The 22,349-nt window shown below is 46.4% G+C and overlaps 1 long non-coding RNA gene across 1 annotated transcript; it reads left to right on the top strand.

Moving 5' to 3' along the window:
* Positions 1-410: 410 nt before the first annotated feature.
* On the top strand, positions 411-20,678 carry LOC109316048. Its single transcript, XR_002102647.1, has 3 exons — positions 411-422; positions 7,668-7,671; positions 20,604-20,678. It is a non-coding gene; the product is annotated as an uncharacterized LOC109316048 (long non-coding RNA).
* The last annotated feature ends 1,671 nt before the right edge of the window (positions 20,679-22,349 follow it).

Raw genomic sequence — 22,349 nt, 5'->3', positions numbered from 1 at the left:
CTTTTCTGCCATACTCTCTGAGGCATGCCTGCAACCGCTACCAGCAATGAGCTGGACTGGGGCTCTGGACCCTGGTGCACCCACTTGCAGCCTTGTGGTTGCCTGCTGCAAGCAGCCTGTGCTCTGGGTAGGCTTCTGTTCATCCACTGTGGCTTCTCACACTAGGCAGCCACAAGTCTGCAAGCAGCTACACTGGGGTCTGGAGCCCTGGCCTAGCTTGTTGCCAGCAGTGGTTGCATGTGCACCTTGGGGAGCATGGCAGAAAATGGGCCAGGGCTGCACTGCACACAGCTCCTTCCTTGCTGAGTGTACCAAGGTGTGTGTGCAGCTGCCAGTGACCATGGAGCCAGGCTGGGCTCCAGACCCTGGTGCAGCTGTTTGCAGCCTGCCTGCCCCCTTCTATGAGCATCCTGGGCTCCATGGTAGTGGCTGCTGTACACATGCCTTGTGGTGTGTAGAAGGGAAGGGGCCTGAGACAGTGCAACCCTGGTCCCTTCACTGCTGTGCACCCTGAGGTGCATGTACAGCCATCACTGCTGCAGAGCCAGGCCTGGGCTCCAGAGCCTGGTATACCGTTTGCAGCCTCCTGGCTGCCTGCCAAAGCTGGCCCAGGCTTTGGGCAGCTGCTGTCTGCCATGGAGCTTGGGCTGCTTGCAGCAGGGCTTGCAGGTTCCTCACTGCCTTCCGTGAGCAACCTGGACTCCGTGGCTGGTGGCAGCTGACCAGAGCCTGGGTTAGCTGTGGCATGCTGAGCAAAATGACCTCATATGTTACGCCCCGGTATTCGTATGGGGGGTTGTTGATCCCCGTGATAGAGACTGAAACTCATAATTTTGGAGCAGGTGCCATAACTACATTAATACCATACCCTGATAGTTTGGACCAGTAATTCAGCTGATGACTAGCTGTGGTAATGTAGGGTGGACAGGGGAGAATAAAATCCTGAATGTTTGCATTCTTTCTATTTTTAAATAGGGAAATACAAATATGCCTTGATTGTTTACACTACATGGGGGGAGGGGAGGAATGCATTCTGAGAACAATTTTCACAGAAAAAGAAGAATTAATATATTTTATATGATGGGCATAATACTATTGTATCTCTTCTGTTACTGTACATTAGAATGTGGCTTACAGAACAGTATAACAGAGATATTGGGAATCACATTTAAAGTAGGGTTTTATTGAGTTTATTGAGACTATTTAATTTATATTATTTTATTCTATTGGCCTGTGTAAAAAAATTGCTCCATTTTTCTACTCTGTGATATTCCTCGAAAGGTGACTTTTAATTGTTTAAATTGAATGGAAATATTATCATTAAGTTAATGACATCTCTGAGGTATATCAGCAATACTGAGTTCCCACCCAGTGTAGCATGGTGTGTCCTAATTAGCAGTCTCTTTTTCCCAAGAGACGACCATGGCAAGAGCTTCAAGAGCCTTACAAACTCAGTTTGCTTTTCATCAGCATGTCTATGTGTGCAAACTGTACAGTGCAGATTCATGTACTATATGACTCTGCCAGGCCCTCCTGGTGCTTCTACTGGTAACAAATTCATGATGATATGTTAATTTTGTCTGCTAATTCCAAAACAGCTTTACAGCCATGCATTGGGTGCCATCCTTCAAGGTACCTGGTGGTGATGGTGTTTTTGCAAAAGTCATGCACAAATACCATGCAGGTATTATAATCACAATGATTTAAGGCTTGAAATGTTCATAAGTGTGCCAGGCCTAGCTATACATCTACTGCTTGGTTCAGGCAGCTTCTACAGCACAAAACACAGTGAATGCCATAGAAGGCTCACGGACTTATGAACCTGTCATACATGGATAACTAGTTGTTATCCATACTGTTTATCCAGAGAGGAATTTACTTGAGGCAAAGAGTTAAAGGTATCCAGTTCCATTGACTTCGATGATGTACTAGTAACTACCACCCCTTCACAGGAAAAAAGGGAGAATGAGCCAAAAATTAAATTTGGCCATGCTTTAATACAAGGCTGTCCAACTTCTGAGCAGGCTTCCCTGGTGTACTGGCTGTAGTGGTCTCTTTCAGACCCCCATGGCCACCCCACCCAGATGTGAGTGCAGGCAGCAGAAGCTGGAAGAGGGAATAGGACTTGGAGATCCTTCAGCAGCAGTAGCCATGGTGGGGGACAGTGCCTGGACAGCCCTAGTCTAACAACTCCAATCAAATGAGCAGGATTCAGCCATGAGTAGAAGAGAATAGTGCCTGGTGCCTTAGCTGCAGTTTGTTACATACAGTTCAGGTTGTATCAAATTTTGCTGTTAATTATTCTGTTGCAGCCAGTCCAACTGTGTGTGTGTGTGTGTGTGTGTGTGTGTGGTGCAGATGGAGAATGCTTGTGTGGGAGCCTGTGTGACACTGGGGTCTGATTTTGAAGGAGACCTCAATTCAATATGCCATTGTTTGAGTGCACATAAAGGTAGGCACAGTTTTGCAGTTGTGCGTGCTTTTGGGTGAGTCCCACAATTATTTTCTACCTCTATCAGTACTGGCATGTTCTTAAGATTCTGCAAAATTGCAGGCACAAATTGTGAGGGATTCTTAAAAACAGCCCGCATCTGTCTTTGCACAGTTTACAAAACGGGATATCGATTGCAGGTTGACCACTTGCCAGTTTCATTTCATAACCTTTTGCACTTTCAGGGACCTATTACCCCTGTTTGCTGTTTCCCCCTGCATCTCTATCACACAGTTTTCCTGTATTTGTGTAGAGATAAAATCATGCTGCACCTTCATTTCAAGCTTATCTTCCAAAGTGAAGGCTGAGGGAGGAAACAGGGGAAGGACTTTTGTTACCAGGTGTTTGTTGTATTAGACTTTTCCATAAGAGCCTGGGAACTGTTGGACTGCATCACACTGATGATCCATCAGTTCAGGAATGCAGTCTTTGGTCCTGACTAATCATAGAATCACTGAATCACAGAAAATTAGGGCTGGAAGGGACCTCAGGAGGTCATCTAGTTCAACACCGTGCTCAAAGCAGGACAATCCGCAATTATGTAATCCCAGCCAAGGCTTTGTCTATCTGGGTCTTAAAAACCTCCAAGGACAGAAATTCCACAACCTCTCTGGGTACCCCATTCCAGTGTTTTACTACCCTCCTAGTGAGAAAATTCTTCCTAATATCTAACTTAAACTTCTGTTGCTGCAACTTGAGACTGTTGCTCTTTGTTCTGTCATCTGCTAACACTGATAACAGTCTAGCTCCATCCTTTCTATTACCACCCTTCAGGTAGTTGAAAGTTGCTATTAAATCCCCTCTCAGTCTTCTCTTTCCCAGACTAAATAAGTCCAGGTCCCTCAACCTCTCCTCAGAATTCATGTGCCCCAGCCCCCTAACCATTTTCATTGTTCCCTGATGGACTCTCTCCAACTTGTCCACATCCTTTCTATAGTGGGGGGCCCAAAACTGGACACAGTACTCCAGATGCAGCCTCACCAGTGCCAAATAGAAGGGAAGAATCACTCCTCTTGATCTGCTGGCAACAACCCTACTAATGCAGCCCAGTATGCTGTTAGCCTTCTTTGCAACAAGGACGAACTGTTGTCTCATATTCAGCTTATTGTCCACTGTAACCCCCAGGTCCTTTTCTGTAGTGCTACTGCTTAGCCAGTCAGTCCCCAGCCTGTCAGTCAGTCCCCAGCATAGGATTATTTTATCCAACATGCAGGACTTTGCATTTGTCTTTGTTGAACCTCATGAGATTTCTTGTGGTCGAATCCTCTAATCTGTCAAGGTCTCTCTGAATCCTAGCCCTACCCCTGAGTGTATCTATTACTCCTCACATCTTGGTGTCAACTGCAGACTTGTTGAAGGTGCACTCTATCCCATCTTCCAGATCATTGATGAAGATATTGAACAAAATCAGCCCCAGCACTGAACCCTTGGGCACTCCACTTGATACCAGCTGCCAACTAGAAATTGAGCCGCTGATTATCATGCTCTGAGCCCAATGATCCAGCCAGTTCTCTATCCACCTTGCAGACCATTCATCCAACCCATACTTCCTCAGCTTGCTTGTGACAATGTTGTGGGAGACTATTAAAAGCCTTGCTAAAGTCAAGGTATATCTTGTCACCTAGTCTTCCCACATCCACAGAGCCAGTCACCCTGTCATAGAAGGCAGTCATGTTAGTCAGGCATGAGTTGCCCTTGGTTGCCCATGCTGTCTGTTCCTAACCACCTTCTTCTCCAAGTGCTTAAGAAATGATTAGTAAATGAATAAATAAGGAACAGCACTTTGGAAGAAGTCATCATGTTTGCCTTTTAATTAAGTAACTAGATTGTTTTATATTTTGGGGGTAGAGACTTCTTTCCTGGCCAGCTCTGGTGACAGTTTTATGCTCTGAAGCACATACTTTGTCTGCAGGCTGTGATCAGGAGACCTGCATAGTTACAAATATTAGTCATAACATAATCCACTCTTTTATAAAATCTTAGTGACATTATTTGAATTGTATTCATGCTGGAAGGTTGCTGAGGCCACGAGCCTTATTCAGTATTTTCAATGAGGCTGAAACTGCAATGGTTCTTCTTATTATTCTGAGATCATTTACCCTATACAGGACATAATCATATACTTGAACAAATTTGTCCTGAATGACTTACGCTCTTGCACATCAACTATTTCACAGTCTGTTCCCAGAGCCACATTTGTTGCTGATTATTTTGTAACTCTCTTGGCAATGCAAAGCCTTTCTTGCTAGGAGTGGATCTGTTTTGAATTAGGCATTCATTACTGTAGGGCCTGAAATAAATTTCATGTTCCTTTCCTTGGCACCTGTCACATTCCCAACTGATAAACTCCTTTATTTTTGTCAATGAGTTCAGTGATAAAAACAGAAATCAGGTCTCCCAAAAGGTACCTGACAAGATACAAAAAGCCATGATATGTCTAAAGCACTTGGGTTTATTTTCAGTGAGGCACCATGAGGAAATAAATTACATATGACTAGATATATTTCTATTTGTAGTTAGCATTTCATACAGTATGTCATGTCTCCTACATTTTGGACCATTATCATGAAGATGTTCTTAATGTTATGTAACTGGCTTGTCAGCCAACAGATATAGTGGAGGTATCTGTAGAGCCAGACAGTAGGAAAGCTACTTTGTTGTGCAGTAAGAATGGGACAATGACTTGGCCCTTCATGAAGCTTTTTGATGGAATTCACTGGGGCCAGAATATGTCTCCCACCACTCTGCTGAGTGATTAAGGCATGAGTTTGAGCCTTGGTATAGACCTTCAGTCTTGAAGGCCACCCATGTTCAACCCAGCTACCAATGAGTTCCTGGCCCTTCAAGGTGAGGAGCCAAAGGTTGCTGGATATGATACTAGACATATCCCTCTCTTGTGTGGTTTAGGCTCAGGATAGGCCTTTGATTTTGACATAGTTCTCTCCTGGCTTAAGGATTAGAGCAGGGGAGTGAGACCATGCAGTCCTGAGTGCTATTCTTATCGCTGCCATTGATCTGAGGTGCAGCTTTGGACAAGCCCATTTTAGCTTCTCTATGCCAAATTCTGATTTCAGTGAGTGTGCCTATACAAGATGCTTTACTGTGCAGTAGATTAGTCTATGACACAGTAAAGCATCACTGTCTACATGTGCTCACATTTACTGCACAATAAATCAGTCCACTGAGCACTTAGCTACTACCTTTAAATACAGGTAGTAAACTAATTGCAGTAGACACCGTGCAGTAAAATACATGAAGATACTGGCCATGAGCAAATTTGCTCCTAGTCAGCCCAGCTAGCAGGGGGCCACTGAGGACAGGGAGCTCTCTGTCCCTGATTCTGGTGCTGCTCAGCTCCCCAGCTCCCCCGAGGAGCTGGAAGCTGATCAGAGCCAGGACTGGGGAGTTCTTTGCCTCTGTCCCTGCTCCCTGCACCGAGCTGGTTGCTCTGGGGAGTAAGTGGGGTCTGGGATTCCAGCTCTTGCTTGTCCCCTAGAGCAGTCAACTCTGTGCAGTGGGGAATCCAGCTGGCTGCTCTGGGGAGTGAGCGGGGGCTAGGAATTCAGCCCTTGCATGTCCCCTAGAGCAGCCAGCTTCATGCTGGGTGGAGCTGGCTGCTCTAGGAAACAAGCCAGGGCTGGATTTTCAGCCCCTGCTCACTCCTCAGAGCAGGCAGGTCCATACCGTGTTGACCTGGCTGCTCCAGGGGACAGGGAGGGCTGGATTCCCAGCCCCCACCTCCTCCCCAGAGCAGCTAAGTCAATGCCAAGCAAGGCAGCTGCCAGCAAACCCCATGCCTCCTCTTTCCACCCCGCTTGGCAGGAGGCTTACCCATAGTTGCCCCACTTCCCAGACAGTTCTCAGCAAACCCTCTGCCCAGCAGGAATTGCAGTGAAATCAGATGGCCAAACTTACAGCTAGTTTCACACAGGTCTGCACTTGGAATGAGTTTGGCCCAGACACTTCAGAACTAGGTCCGGCATGTTATATACTCTATTTACTCAATAAATTTGCTGTAATTTTCCAGGTATAATTGGAGATTTGCCTTGAACTTGTCTCCCCCTCATGGCTACAACATGGAAAATAAATCTGGGGGTTCAGATAGCCCTCTTATCCTCTACTTCCCTTCAATTTTATTCCCCTTCAACCCCTTCTCCTGCCCTTTATTGTCAGACCCTGCTCTTCCTGAATGCATGAAAGTGAGGAGCAACTTTGAAAACAATGACTTGGGAATTAAACATAGTTGTAGTAATTTGCACATAATACCCATAGACTTAGTTCATCCAGAAATGATGCATGCTACCTTGTCTTGAAAGTGCAGCAAATTTGATTGCAGGTACTCCATATACATACTTTTAAGAAACACTTTTTGGTATCTATTTGTGTATAGAACAAACTATTTTTTTTGCAAATATATAAATATATATACATACACCTAAACAGGTGCTATCCTGTCTCATAGTTCACTTGACAATCCAGAACACACATTTACAGCTTACCATCATCATACCTGTTACAATAAATGCAACCATGAATGAATCCATGCACCAGTGAGCCTGTGTGCCCATTGCCATCTTTTTTAACTGTTACAATCATGCAAACCACTTCTGCATTCCCTGCTCTCCCTCTCCCACTTCCCCCCCTTGCAACCCCTCTGTTTCTTTCCCCAGTCTCTTCACTGCTCTGTTGTCCCCCTGTCCCCATCTTCCTCATCATCCTCTTTCTCATCGTCTTCTGCATCATCATCTTCTTCCCTATCATCATCGTCAGTTTCTTCTTCATCTTTGTTGTCATTTTCTCTGGAGGTCCTGCCCCTGAACAGTCTGTGCCATAATTTCTTCTTCCATCAGCCTTCTGCTGTCTTTTCCCCATCTTCTTGTAATACAGCTGTAGCTCACTCACTGCCTTTTTGACACAGTCCTTGACTGGGAGGTTTTTGTGTCTGTATATGAGCAGGTTTCTGGTCTTCCACAGGATGTTCCTGAAGCAGGAGATGAATTGGCTTTTGGGGTTGCTTTCTGTTTGGTCAAGTGCCCTACCTCTCTGGAAGGGTCTTGATTCCATTGCCATCTGGAGAATTTCACTTACTCTTTCTGAGACCTCCTTGGTGTATGGGCAGCTCCAGAAGAGGTGGTCAGTTGTTTCCTCCTTCCACCAATAGGTTTGCCTGGGACAGTCTGGTGAACCTCTTTGCTCCTCTCTGTGTCTCTGTGCTCACACAGGGGGTGCCTGTTGTGCTACCAGCCAGTTCAAGGCTCTGTGATCCTTCTGCAGATCTTTATGGAAGATTTGTTCCCACACAGCTTGACAGCTGTTGCCAGGTTGTATATCCATGGGTGACAGTCTGTCTCTTGCCCTTATCACCTCCTGCATTTTGTGGTGGTTTGTCAGTGTCACTGGCGTTTTATTGTAGTTTGGTTACCAGGTCCACGGGTGCATGTTGAGTGGTGAGTACACCTGCCAGCATTGCAGCAGGTTCCTTGCATAGTATTTCACAAAGCAGGTTGTTGTGGTGTCTGCCCTGGTTGCCAGTTTGTAGATCTGGCTTGTGTATTTATTCCAAAGAAACAGCAGCCCTGTCTGACATTCCTTGGCTCCCAGTCTTTTTCTTCTTGTACAGTGTGGTCCTTGCTACTTTCTCCCATCTGGAGTCCTAGAAGAAGACATCCCTTTGGACTCTGTGGATGGTTTGCTCTGAGGTGGGGAAGACCAGTGCAGTGTACTCATGAGCACCAGGCACTCCCCAATTGTCATAAGGTGTATGTTCTACAGTCCCAGTCTCTGCTTGACCTTAGCCTTTGTCTTCCCCATGCTTTCTGTCCAGTCAGCTCTGGATGGAACCCCACCCCAAGGACTTTTACCCCCTCATGGGGGACAGAGACCTCCAGGGTTGACAGGTCCTTGAGTTCATCCAGTGCCAGGCAGTTGCTCTTGACCACGTTGAGCTTGGCTTTTGCTGCTGTTTGTACAGGGGCAGATGAGCCAGCGGGCTCCGGGGCTCACTGGGCCAGGCTCCCCACAGAAGCACGCCTGTCCCTGCCCCAGAAGGTGGGGCCAACACTTACCCGTTGCAGGTGCGCGGCAAGGGAGCCCGGCTCAAAAGCATTGCCGGAGCGAGAGGCTGGGGTGGAACCAGAAGTGCCGATTCAGCGGACGGACACCGGTGAGCACGTGGAGGGCTGGATGCACGCTGCCTGAGGCAGCACCCGCACGTTCTGGAGCAGGAGTAAGGCTCCAGAGAGGAGTGAGAATCAGAGGCGGTCACCCAGAACTTGCAGGAGTGGACTGCAACGTCCGGGAGCATCTGGCTCCGGCAGGAGCAAGGCGGAGGAGAGCCCCGAGGACAAGGGGCGGATGGACTATTAGCAGAGAGCCCACTGTGGTAGGGCACCAGGTGTGCCCAGAGGGAGGGGCTGGAGACATCCATTCAGGGAAAGCCTCAGAGGGGAGAGTGGAACCCCGCTCTGGGTAGGAGCTTGGACTCCAGATATGGCAACTCCAGGCAGGAGCTGCGTTTGCGTTTTCCCTTCACTATTCCAGTGGGACTCTGATTGGAAGGCCGAGCGGTGGAACGGTTCCCATGCGGAGGCACGGGCAAGGGTGTAGGGGTGGAGGAGCCCTCAACTGCGCCGGGTCCAGCGGACACAAGGTCTCATTTTCGGACGTGCATGCGCCAGATGGTCCTACTGAACCAGGGAATCATAAAGACGTGGCAGGAGAATTCGGTGTGTGTAGTCTGTACAGTGAGCATCTTGTATCACCGAGGAGATCTTCCGACTGGGCAGAACAACAAAACGAGACAACTTGTTCACACTGCTCCATACAGTTGGGTGTGTTTTAGCACCCTTTCCACCAAGTGCTTGTTCTTATGTGGGACGTTGAGGTTGTCTGTGTGGGCTTGGACTTTCATCTCTGCCCCCTCTTTCCTTGGGACCCTCTAATTTATGGACTCCTGGGTCTCTTCTGAGCTGCTGGACTAGCAGTTCCATCATGCAGATGAACAGGATTGGTGAAAATGGGCAGCCCTCTGGACGCCCAACTCCATTATAGTTGGGGTGGTCAGGAAGCTGTTCACCAGAACCATGCTGCTCACTTCAGTGCATAGTGTCTTTATCTAGATAATGAAGGTTGGGGGGATCCCCATCTTCTTCACCATTTCAAAGAGGTACCTCAGGGATACTGAGTTATAGGTCTTCTCCAGGTTGAGGTTCAGCATGGTGACATTCAGCCCTCCCTCCCATTGGTACGACTGCATCTCACAGCTGCAGCAGGTCTCCATGGACTGGCCTCCCTGGTTCTGTGCATGTCTGGGCATCATGGATCACTGCACTTATAACAGACTTAAAGTACTCAGCCAAGACTTTGGCCATCAGTTTATAGTCCAAATTCAGGAGAATTATAGCTTACTAGTTCTTCAACTCCTCCCTCACCCCCTTCTTGTAAAGAAGGGTTATGAGGCCCTGATCCATTCCAGCCCCCAAGTGGTCTTCCTATATTTGCTCCCTAAATACCTCCAGCAGTTCTGGTCCTACCTGGGCCCAGAAGGTGATGTAGAACTCCTTTGGTAGGCCATGTGCCCCAAGACTCTTACCATTCTTGAAGCCATGGAGAGTTTTAGTGGCCTCTTCTGGTGTCCACTCCTTCATCAGCTTCTGTCCCTTGTCCCCCTGAGGACCTTTAGGCTGGCCCTGTATGGCCTCCTGAACCACTGGATATGCTGTGTAAAGCTCCCAGTAGAAAGTCGCTGCCATCTCCAGCATCCCTTCATTTGACTGGTGCCACACTTCTTCTCCATCTAACAAAGTGGTCATGGCCTCCTTAGCTTTCTTTAACCTGCTAAAGAAAGCAGACCACTCCTCTGCCTTCTCCATCCTGGGGGCCTGGGCCTAGAAGTTCTTCTTCCTGGCCTGTTCCCTGTACCAAGCCCCAGTCTAGGTCTTCACCTCCCACATGGCCTCCCCCACATCCCAACCTGAAGCCGCCTGCTTGTGAAGGCTCTCCAACTTGCGGTTTAGGTATTCATGGTCCTTCTCTGGATCCACCCCTGCTGGCCTACTGTCCCCCCACCTCTGCCTTTACTGTCAGGAGGCAGTGGTCCAAGAAGCATATAGGCATGGAGTTGGCTTTCGCTATGAAGTCTCTGCGCAATCTCATCTGCCCCTTGGGGTCTACCTGGGTGAAGTTTCCACCAGGTCCTTGGGTTCCTTTGTCCACATCCACCAGGCTGTGGTCACAGACAAGTTGTTTCAGTAGCCTGGAAGATCTGCCTAGACCCAGCTTTTGGCTTCTGCTTATTCTGTCTCCCTCACTGATGATGCCGTTGAAGTCTCCTGCAATCACCACTGGCTGGATACTGGGCATTGCCATAGTCATGCCTTGCAGGACACCTCCTCTCTTCCTTATTAGTCAGTTCATAAACATTTAGAAGATTAAATTTCCCTGCCTCTCTTTCAAAGTTGGCTTTGAGTAGCCTGCCTGCAATACTCTCTGTATGCTGTAGGACAAAGTCTCATTTTGTCTCCTTCTAGCAGGATGGCCACCTCTGCTGACGTATTGTCATTTGACCCCAAACACATGGAGTGACCATGTGACCAGTGTTTTTCAAAAAAAGTTCAAAATCAAAAGGCTTGTGATTTACCATACAGTTCATTGGGCTGGGTCCCACCAGAGCCAACAGTATTTCAAGCCATCACAGCTCAGCACTGCTCAGTATGTGTGTATACTCCAGATAACACCCAAAAATGATCTATCTGCTAATTACTCCCCCACTCATGACTGGAAACAGGTGTTTTTGTCATGACTGCTGGGATGCTCCAAAAATGTATCTGCAGATGAGGTTAGGACATCCTGGTGTGGTGATTAATGTGGCCCCTCATGTAGAACGTGGCCACATTAATCATATGTGACAGGCTGAGGGAGGGAGTGACAGAAGGATTCTGGGTGAACTGTTTGGGGCCATGTTTGGTGATGGTCGCTAGACATTTTAGGCTGGCAAAGAAACAGGAATAATTGGAAATGGGAAAGAAAGGCACAGTTCAGCTGCGGGAGTGAGGAAGTCAAAGGGTGCATCTACATGTACTATTAGCATGCAGCAATAAACTCCAGCACTTATTGTGCTGAATCAGTAGACTCTATTATAGGTGTAAAAATATAATTATATTATTATATATATTGTTACATATAATTATATAATATTATAAATGTATTTTCCTATATATCTGGGCTGATATTTTATTTTGCATTAGGCTTTATCATCAACTGTTCCTCAATTTTTGAAAGCCATGTTTTAATTAAAAATAATAAGATAAAAGTAATTGCCATAACACCCAGCTTGTCCTGAGCTTCATCTGGTGACATCCTCTCCTCCTCAAAGTCAACGACTGATCTCCTTTCAGTGAAGTCAGGATTCCATTTGTGGACTTTAAAAAAATGTAGACAGGGATACTGTGGTAATATACACTGGAAGTACAGCATAGGCCAGAAATCTTCACATCTAATGCTGTCATTTTGACAGGTATACTTGCCTGGTTGGATACCAAATGACTGAGTTTAAGCCATAAATGGTGTGCTGGTTTTAGGTGTTCAGCATGTTCAAATTGTCATGGAGTTGATGTGTTTTTTTGGTATCATCAAGCTTGCTTGATGGTAATTGCAGGGAAAGCAGTTTTCATCTGTTTCTTTCAGAAGCAGCAATCAAATGACTTTAACAAGGGGAAAGGCATCATAGTAAATACCACTTGCTTAGTTTTTCCAACCTAACCCTACTCTTGTTGATGGGAATGACAATGCCCCTACCAATTTCAGCAGAGCAGGATCTTCCTTTAATAATTCACTAAGGAATGCTGATCTTGGGGGAATTTTATGCAAAGGAAATCAAGTCATATTTTATTTTAAGGTTGTATTTCTAGATAACTTGTATAGGTTTAATAAATGTCTTAATAAGTGGCTAATTCATTGTTATATAGACCCAAAATGTCAGTATATTGATTGATTGTGATTGATTGATAATTTGATTGACATAGCAAAGTTCTCTTAGGCAGGTAATGAGGTAGATAAAATTTTTATGACTGGAGCTAAATTATTTTTCCCCCAACCTTTTCATTGTGTAAAATCCTTAAGATCAAAGATGTTTTATTCTACTCAGGAATGGGACCAACATGCTCAGGAAAGGATAGCTTCTATTTACCCACTTGGAAATCGGATGTCATCTGTGAAGCACTGTGTAAAAACACTAGTTTGATTCCCCTCATACTCTTGCTAGGGTCAATCAGATGAGTCGCTTCTTTTGAAATTATTGAGATGACACTCCTGCAGACAGAACTGGAATTAAGCCTTTTCTCCCCTGCTCTGGGGAAGCAGTAGTTGCACAGAGATAAGCCATCACAAATGGAAAAAAGGGGGTAGACAAGGAATCCCTGGTGAGTGAGGAAACTGGTGAGTGTGATGACAGTCTGTCTTCTGAGTTAAGGATGAGCTGTACTACAGCATGGTTTTAAAAGAGATTTTCTGATTGTAGTTCAAACTTTGGGATGAGTTGGAAAAGTCATTCCTACTCCATTGAAGATCCAGTTGCTTTGTTCAGGAAAGCAGGGGTGGTCTTCCGGATAAATACTGATTTGGGCAATAACCTTTTGCTTATTTAACATTTCCTTTGTGGTTACACTGGTGCAACCTTTTTTGATTCAAGGCACCCTTCATCAGACTCTAGGGCCTAGGCACCTCTCAGAAAATGCCCGCTCTTAGCTTTCTCTCATTTTGACTACAGAAGAATAATAATTCAGAAAGAACGTAACAGGTCAGAATGTTTTCTGATACTCTGGATTTCTACTTGAAATCTCTGGGTTTATCTTCTGAATCATATGCGAGTGTCTGCACATCTAATCATGCTAATATTGCATGGCATTCCATGACACCCTTGAAAGGTTTTCACAGCACTGTGGCACCCTGGTTGAGAACTGCCAGTTCATGCTGTTTGTTGCTTCCTGTCCTCAACTCAGGCTTGGTATTGTGTGTTGCATTCTACCACAGTGGTGGCTGTGACAGGGGATGATTCTTGTTTATAGTTTGTATAAACTATATGGAATTGGGATGAAATAAGTGACAGAGTGCAAATCTCAATAAGTATAAATTGGTGCAGCTCTTTTGACTTACATAGATTTATGTTGATTTACACCAGAGGAGGACATAGCCCTTCAAAATCTTCATTATAGTTAAAAAGCATCCCTAGGCCGTGGCTCTGCAGCATGCATGGGAAAATGACTTTCTGAAGACTCTTCTTGTAGCATATGCATTATATTATCAGGCATATATCTAGAACCAAGTACAGCTGGCTTTACTTTACCTGGGCTACTCAGGTAAGCGAGTCTGAGATTTCTTATCCAATGAAGAATGCAGATGCCTCCCACAAAACAATGATATCCTTAAGTTACTTTAGCTAGAAGGACTGTAATGTCAAGCTGTCTGTATTTGCAGTTTGTCACTTTAAGTCACTATCTCTCAGGCAGCCAGGAACCACCAAGTGGCGGGACTTACTCGGCAAGGGCATAGCTGGGGTGCCCCAGTGGCTGAGCCTGTACTCCATCCTCATGCCATGAGCTACTGGGGACCACAGCTGGCTGCTCCTCCATGGAGCCATTGCTACAGGTGTGTATGCGGCTAGCTTCACAGACACCCCGGCCTCTTGCCCCTTCTACGGGCAGAGGGAGACCCTGGCACACATGGTACTTGAGTGTGCCAGGCTGCAGCCCCTCCACTGTTCTAGTTGAACTTCACCCCACACCTTTTAATTTTTGGGTACCCCATCCATGGCCTCACCAAGTCCTGGGACCTCCTGGTCAACCTCCTCCTGGCCCTGGCCAAGTGGGCCCTGTACATGACCAGGAAGGAGGCTCTGGCCAGGAAGGTGCCCAGGGACTGCGGAGCTGCTTTCCTCTCACTCATCTGTGCATGTTTCTGGGAAGACCACCAGTGGGTGGTGTCCACCGGCTCCTTGGATGCTGTCAAGGACCAGTGGGTGTGGACTGGGGGGCTGTGCTCGGTGTCCCCTCAGGCACATTTATTTTCATGTTTTGAAGCTTCGACCCACACGAAACTCTCATCTTGTTTTTGATTTAGTTGTCCCAATAATTTAGTTGTAGCACTCATTCATTAGCCCCACAAGGGGCTACTAGTTAGCTAGCTGGGCCTTAAGGCCCACTCTAACTGGGTGTACAAATAGACAGGCAGCCTGGAACAGCAGTGAAGTGGCATAGCAAGTGCAGACTTGGTCTGTAATGGAAAAGTCAGTGGGTTGAAGCCATGGGATCTGGCATCTTGAGTTAGCGACCGGGGGTGGTCCCCCAGTAGCTGATCCTGCTGACCGGGTTGAGGGGGAGGGCTGGTCCCCTGCGGCTGCTTTTGCTGGCAGCCCCATTCCCCAGCCAGCACTTGCAGATGGCGGCATAGGTCCCTCATCTACCCATTTATTCTGCATGCTATTAGAAACTGAGAGTGTTATCAACTCAGCTATTCAGCACAGAAGAACAGCTGATACCACTCTGCAGGGGCCTCTGTGCCTTATACTGTGGCAACTTGCAGATGGGCTCATCTGCTTCCTTTAGGAACTGTTAACAGCAGAGGGAAGGATATAAACTAAAGGAATTTCTCATGGAGACATTTCATTGCTATCATGGACAATGCTTTCACATACAGTAAAATTACATGAGGTGAGAGAGAGAGAATGAATGCCAGGGACCTGCTGTTACTTTTTGATTGGGGTCAGCATTCTTGTCACTGTTCAAAGGACATGGGAACACATGCTTCTTGCTCCACAGAAAGCTATCCCAAGGATGAATTGGAACAGAGGTATCTAAACTTCCCTGGCACATTGCACACCAGAAAACAAATGGGGGTGTTTGCAGACTTTCTCAGTAATAATGATAACTCCTTCTGCTCTTTCAGAACAACAAAAATTCACTATACTTTTTTTCATGATATTTGAAAAATGTGCCTCCTTTTAAAAAGAGCTCTGAGCCAGAGCAACTTATGGCCCGTGAGTTGGATCCAGCCCGTGGAGCCAGCCTGTAGAACGGGTGGGCTTTTGTGGCGATGCGGGGCTTAGGCAGCATTTCTGCTGGTGTGGGGGGAGGCTGTGGTGGGGAGAAGTGGTGGCAACACTGTGTGAAGTGGTGGGGGAAGGAGTGATGGTGACTGCATGGCTGCAGCTCTGGTGGCTGTGTGGACTGGCTTGGAAAAAGGCTGTGTCTGGAGCTAAGCTTTGTTAAAGTAATCCTCTGCTACAAATATTGTAAACATTTTATAAAACCAGATGAACTAATATTTTCCCTGAATAATCAGAAGTTGAGTAAACTCCGAGTCCCATCCACTCCTGGTCTCTGCCCCACAATGTTTTCAATATTCCTATCCAGAAAAGATGGCCTCTGACAGGCGATTTACAATGTGTCCTGAAAGTCAGTGCGTTCATGTTCTGACAAACAGGATGGGAAGGAAATTCCATAAACAAGCATGCCTCATTCTTCAGACAGAAACAGAGCCAGTTAGCCTAAATGCCTTAGATGCCATGAGGGAAAGTAGTGGTTTCTGAGCACCCACTACTGTCAAGTCTTTATTGATTTAAACTATGGGGATTTGATTGCAAGATACTTACTTTACAGTGGTGTACATTGAAAACTATAATCATGCTAGGCCATTCAACATTTGTATAGGAAATAGTATGTGTGGGCACGTGCATTCCAGGCTTCTGATGGGGGAAAAACATCCAGCTCTTCTCACAGTAAATCCAATCCCTTCTACATAGTTTCTTTATTCATCTGTCCATATATTGTGCACGCACACCCTGGGTTTTCAGATTTGATAGCTTAATACCTCTTGGCATTCATGAAACATTTATTTAGTAGGAAAAAGCAAGGCTGCCATCCTGTGGCCCAGAGCTATAGTATTGTGCTAATCAATAATATTTTACTGTAATTATAAAAAAATTAGCTAACTGTGTATGTGTGAGTGTGAGAGAGAGAAAAAGAGAGAGAGAGGGAAATGAGACATCTGTGTGGATGTAATCTGTGAATTCACATAACGGCTTCCTCTGGGATCTGTTTTAGGCCTGAGTACTTGTGTAGGATTCCTCAGTGACAGTCTATAGATTGTGTCACCTCTTCCAGAGGATTTGCTGTCTCATTTATCAGCACCGTTCATGCAAGCACAGACATTTCTTGTACAAAAAAATTCCCAAGACATCCTGATCACACATTTCTGTTGTGCCCTAGGGCCAGTAATGCTCAGTATTTTTAATTGCTGTCATACTGTATTTTCTTGAATAAAAAACAAACCTGGTTATAAGACAATCCCTCAATAAATAGATTCTATATATGGAAAAATTATAAATTTGTTCTAATTTTCCAGGTATAGAATCTAGTTATTGGAGGTTTGCCTTGAATTTGTCTCTCTCCCCTCTCCAGCAGGGAAAATAGATCTGGGGGGGTCAGGGGCCTCCTTGCCACCCAGCTTCCTCCCACTGCAGCCCCTTCCATCCCCACTGTACTCTCAGACCCTGTTTTCTCTGAGGACATGGAAGTGAAGGGCAAACCTAAAAATACTGACAGATGAATTGACCATTTTATTTTTTTAAAAACTGATGCAAGTTTCACTTGTAGTGCACAGGTACTCCACAGACATACTTTTAAGCAACAATTTTGTACCTACGTCTATAAAGCACAAATCTTTTTTTGCAAAAATATATATTTCTATATATATAAATAAATATATATCTTCACCTATACTTTTAATGTCTTGTCTCATGACCAACACAGTTCACTTGACAGTCCATAACACACTTCTACAATTAACCATCATCATCCCTGTTATATAATTACAATCGTACCCCACATGCGCCCATGTGCTTGTCTCCATCTCCTGTACTCTTTACAAGGAAAGAAACTGCCTCCATGCTTTTTCCCTTCCCTTCCTCTCCCCTCCCTCCCCTTCTCACCCCCCACTTATAACCCATCTGTTTCTTTCCCCAGTCCTTTCATGCCTCTGTCACTCCCAAATCTCCACTGTCTTCATTGTCCTCTTCCTCCTCGTCACTGTCATTGGTGGTCTTATCTGGTGGTCTCATTTTTGAACAGTCTGTGCCATTCTTCCCTTTTTCATGTATATTCCTTCTTCTTCGTCCCATTGACTCCTTTCATCTTCTTATAGAACAGCTGTAGCTCACTCATTCCCATTCTGATTCTGCCTTCAACTGGGAAGCTCATGTGCTTGTACATGAGCAAGTTGCTGGCCTTTCATAGGGTGTTTCTGAAACAGAAGATGAATTGGTTCAAGTGGGCTGTTGGGGACTTTGCTGCTTGTTCAGGTGGCCAAACAGCACTGCTTCTCTGGTCAGGGTCTTGACCCCTGTTACCATCTGGAGGAGTACGTTTTACTCTCCCCTGCCCCTCCTTGTTGTATAGGCAGCAGAGCCATCCCCAGGGGTGTGCAGGGCCCAGGGCATATCACCCAGTGTGGGGTCAGGGGGTGGTGAGCGGTGGGGGTGAGTGGCCAGAGCCTGGAGCCGGCAGCGTGTGCCAGCTGTGGTGGAGCTGGTGGCATGTGGTAGCTGTGGTGGAGCCTCTACAGCACTGTCCGTGGGGCCCCAAAGTATGGAGCCTGGGGTGGTTGCCCCAATTCACAGCCACCATTTTTCAAACAAAGAACAGTCTTTGGAGCTGGGTAGGCCACATTCTTAGAGGCAGATAATATCTGCTTCTAGCTGGCCAGGTACTGCTATATCCCGTTCCATCTCTCTCTCTTTACCAGGCTTCTCACATTCAATGAGACCAGTAGAATCCCCACAATGAAAGCAGTTAGCAGGGACAGGACTAGCCTTTTTCATGTCCTTGTGATTTTAAGGCCTCTGGTAAGGCTCAGACCTTTCGCTGTTCTGCAGAACCCCACCCTGGGAATCAGACTCCTTTCGCCTAATTTTGGAGGTGGGGCGGGGGTTCCTGGGGCCTCTTGTGCTTCTCTCTACCCAGTCACCCTGATTGTCCTGGTCTGTCTCTGGGCTCCCTGGGGATTTTTCCTGTTGGTCTAGTTCCTCCATTTCTGCACTGGGTTTCTGTCCAGTATCTGCAAATTTCTCTGCCCCTGCCACCCCCCTGGGGTCCAATCCTCCCCCTCCTTCTGCTTCCTTTGAATTCTTGTAAGTTCCTCTTCTATCTGATTTAGGGCAAACTTGCAATCCTGGAAGGTCCCCAGTTTTGTTCCCTCCCATGTTATTTCTTCCTCCATCCCCTTGTTCTCTATTGCTGCTTGGTGATTGTGGCCAGGAGGGTTGAGGCCACTGGGGCTGCTGCAATTGTCCCTTTGTTCTTTACCATGTTGCTGAAGGATTTGGGGCAGACTTTAAAAGCATTCCCCCTCTCCCTGCACAACCACAGAGTTAGTCCTGCTTACTAGGGCTGTGTGAAATTTTGCTGGATGTTTCATTTTGATGCTGTTTTGACTCATTTTGAGCTCAAAACAGCAAAATCAAAATGAAATGAAGGGCTTTGAAACAGCCTTAAAATGCAATAAGGGCAGTCAAAAAGTGTTGAAATGTTTTGAGTTTCGAAGCAGCCCAGCTGAGTTTCCCTCCCCAGTGCTAGGATCAGGATGAGTTCCCTTACCCAGCCCTACTGAAATGTTGAAACAGTGTCAAAACAGCTAAACTGTTTCAATGAATCGGAATGGAACAGTGTTTTCGAATTGAAACAAAACTCAAAACAAAACAGTGTTCTGTCACAATGGATGTTGAAGCATAATGCTGCTGTTTGGCACAGCCCTACTGCTTACAGTCTTTGGCTTCATGGTCTTTCTCCTTGCATGTGGCACTGATTTTGCTGGGGCAGTTGACCACCAAATGCCCCTGCTCCTCAGTGGTATAGGATGTACCTGTGTTGATCTAAGGACATAGGCAGACAAGGTTCTTTGGGTAAATCCGATATCTTTTATTAGACCAACTCAAATAGTTGGAAAAATTCATCTTTGTAAGCTTTTGGGTATTATCATAATATGGCCACCCCTGGGATGGCTGTGATGACCCTAGGGCACCATGACCATGCTGGCTCTGCCTTATGGGCACCTACTTATCTTTCCTGCCATGTCTTGTTGTTATGAATGGTGGATTGGGAGGCTACCCTCAAGTTGCTGCTTAGTCACAGTCCTGACAGTTTCCCATAAATCCTGTCAGTTGCTGGACCTCTTTATTGGGCCCCACACTTGGGAGGGGTCTTATGATACGCCCCCCAGCCTTATGTGCTAGATGCATGACTCCAAAACCATGCCTTTATCAAGCCCCATGCCTCGCAGATGTTATGTAAACATTGTTTGCTTGTGTTGAGGCCTCAACTTAGTCTGGCCTCAGTAACTATGTCCTCTCTGGCACTGGGGTCTGCTCACACCCTGTTGTGGCACCCACACTAGTGCTGGGGTCTGCTCACTCCCTTGTCACTGCACCCACACTGGCACTGGGGTCCCCACACTGTAGTGGGACCCCAATAAGGTCTCTTCCTTCCCCAGTAGCCTCAGTCCGACCCACTGGGTTACAGACACAAATCAAAATATGAGCCCCTGGGCTATAACATAATGCAAGTAGTACAGGGTATGCTCTGTCCCTTTAAAAGTGTAAAACCTCCTCCCTAGCACTAAATGCCTTGCAGGCCAGGGTCCCTAGTGAGCTCCTGGAGCCTCTTTATCCTACCAGAAGTAGAACAGGAAGTCAAGCATCCCCCCACCCCTTAGCTTCCTCAAAGAGAGCTCCTTCCCCCTTAGCTGCTGACAGAGAACTGACTCTCCAGTCCCAGCCCTGGGATTTATATGTGCCCCAGGCCCTGCCCCTTCTGGTCAGCTGACCACCTGCAGGTGAAGGCTAATTCCCTCATTCCTGCTGCCATGGTAACCTCCAGTTGAGGGGTTCCTGCCTGACTGCTAGGGTCCTCTCTCCAGGCAGTTTCTGCCTTTAAAGGAGCAGGCACCTTAGTGCTCTGCGACAGGTATAAATACTTTTTGTTGGGCTGAGGAAGCACCTGCATTGTCTGTGCTCTTTCTAGATGGAATAAATAGTAAAGCAGCCAGAGATTGGTATGCATGCAAGAAAGCCTGTCAGTGAAGGTGTAAATTGAGGGGTCAGTTGGTGAGAGACAGGCTGGGTTGTGGGGAGGGGAATGAATGCAGTTGGGATTTTGTGCATAAGCTTGCACTGCCCCTGGTAGAAAACAAAGCCCTGGTGGGGGCCCAGGGTGATTGTTGTGGGGAGATGCTGTACCTTGCCTGGATTCCCAGGCTTGCTTTTTAACACTAGCCTGGCTTTCCAGGCTCCAGTGCACAGTCCCAGTCTGTCCAGGATTGTCTTCACTTTTCCCACTTTTTCAGTGTCTTTTCAGTCAAAAAACTCACATCATTTTCCTTTACTAATCCAGAGTACATCTGAACAGTGACCAGACATGCTCTCTTTGTTCTTCCTATAGCAAAATCAAAGGCTTGTGGCTGGGGATTTGTCCTGGCTGCCTGGAGTTGTTCCCCTCTGCTCCTGGGATCTGTGAAGCAGAGCTCCCACTCCCAGCCTGCAAATAAGCCAAAGCCAATTGGCTAGTTTACATTAAGCAGGTCTTGGAGGATTTTGATAATGAAGTCCTCCCTCTCCAGCTGCAGTTTCCCTGGGGTGTCCAGATGTTCTTTCTTTATCTGGAATTTCACCCAGGAAGATTCTTCCTCTTGCCTCCATGTTTGAGGTGTCTCCTGTCCTAGGGTCCAGTGACTCCTGGTTTTGGGGTCCTCACTCCTCCTGCATAAGTGCAGGGGTAGGTCAAAGTTTCATATCCAAAACAATAAGAAATGCTCAATCTTAGCACCTGCTTATATATAGCATACATTTTTTAAATTGTTGTCTTTTTGAGGACCAAACCAGCTCTATGCAGAATATTAGTCCAAAGGCTCAGGATTTACCAGATTTGCCTGTCCCTTTGGGGTGCGCTCATTTATAAGAGTTATGTTTCTGGGGTCTCTGTAATTCTATCAGTGTGCTGCTTGTGTTATTTCTATTTCTATACAGAGCTCTGTCTCTAGTCCTCACCCTAATGGAGCTACCTTGCAGGGCTTAGTTTCAATGGGGCTGGGTTCCTCCAGCCACCAAATCAATTGAACACATACACAGTTTAACAGAACACATCTGAGTCAGGCTGGGTTACTCAGCACTTCCAGCTGACACCCTCATATGCCTTGAACTCAGCACAGGAACAGCGTATGTCTGAGCCAGGCTGGGTCAGTGAACATTAACAGGCTAACACCTTCATATGCTCCAGCTCAGCATTTCCCAATCTCTTGTCCCAATTGTCCTGGTAGTAACTCCCTTGATGAGCAAATCCCACAGAATTTTTGGGCTTTACAGGGATCTTGGCTTAGGTAAAAGAAGCATTGCTGCAGAGCAAATGGGGAGGTTGAGGAGAAGGAAGGGTAAATGAAGTTCAGAGAGAATATGGCAACCAGATTGACCATAAAAGTTATTTTATTGCCAGGTTTGTGAAACTTATAATGACACTAGTAGTAATAGCCATACAAGGAGAGACAAACAAACAAAGCAGTTACAATTTTACACAGTTTCAATTGGGTATTTGGGGAAGTCTAACTCAAGTTTGATCAGCAAAAGTCAGGTTTAGAAAGCGGTGCCTGGAGTAAGAGAGAAAGGGGGATTAAACCAAGTCTGAAGTTTAGAGAGTGCTCTTAAACAAAGGGAGAGAGAGAGCTGGAGTCTCACCACTCAGCAAAGCTTAAACCAATCAAGGTTCCCAGGTATTTGTTGGAGCTTGCAGACAGGCAGAGTCCTCAGCATGTTCAGTGAAGG

The sequence above is a fragment of the Crocodylus porosus genome, unplaced genomic scaffold, assembly GCF_001723895.1.
Source record: "Crocodylus porosus isolate Cpor-Errol unplaced genomic scaffold, CroPor_comp1, whole genome shotgun sequence".
In the NCBI taxonomy this organism is placed as follows: Eukaryota; Metazoa; Chordata; order Crocodylia; family Crocodylidae; genus Crocodylus; species Crocodylus porosus.
Note: the sequence above shows the minus strand (reverse complement) of the source record. Positions and strands in the feature narration are given on the sequence as shown.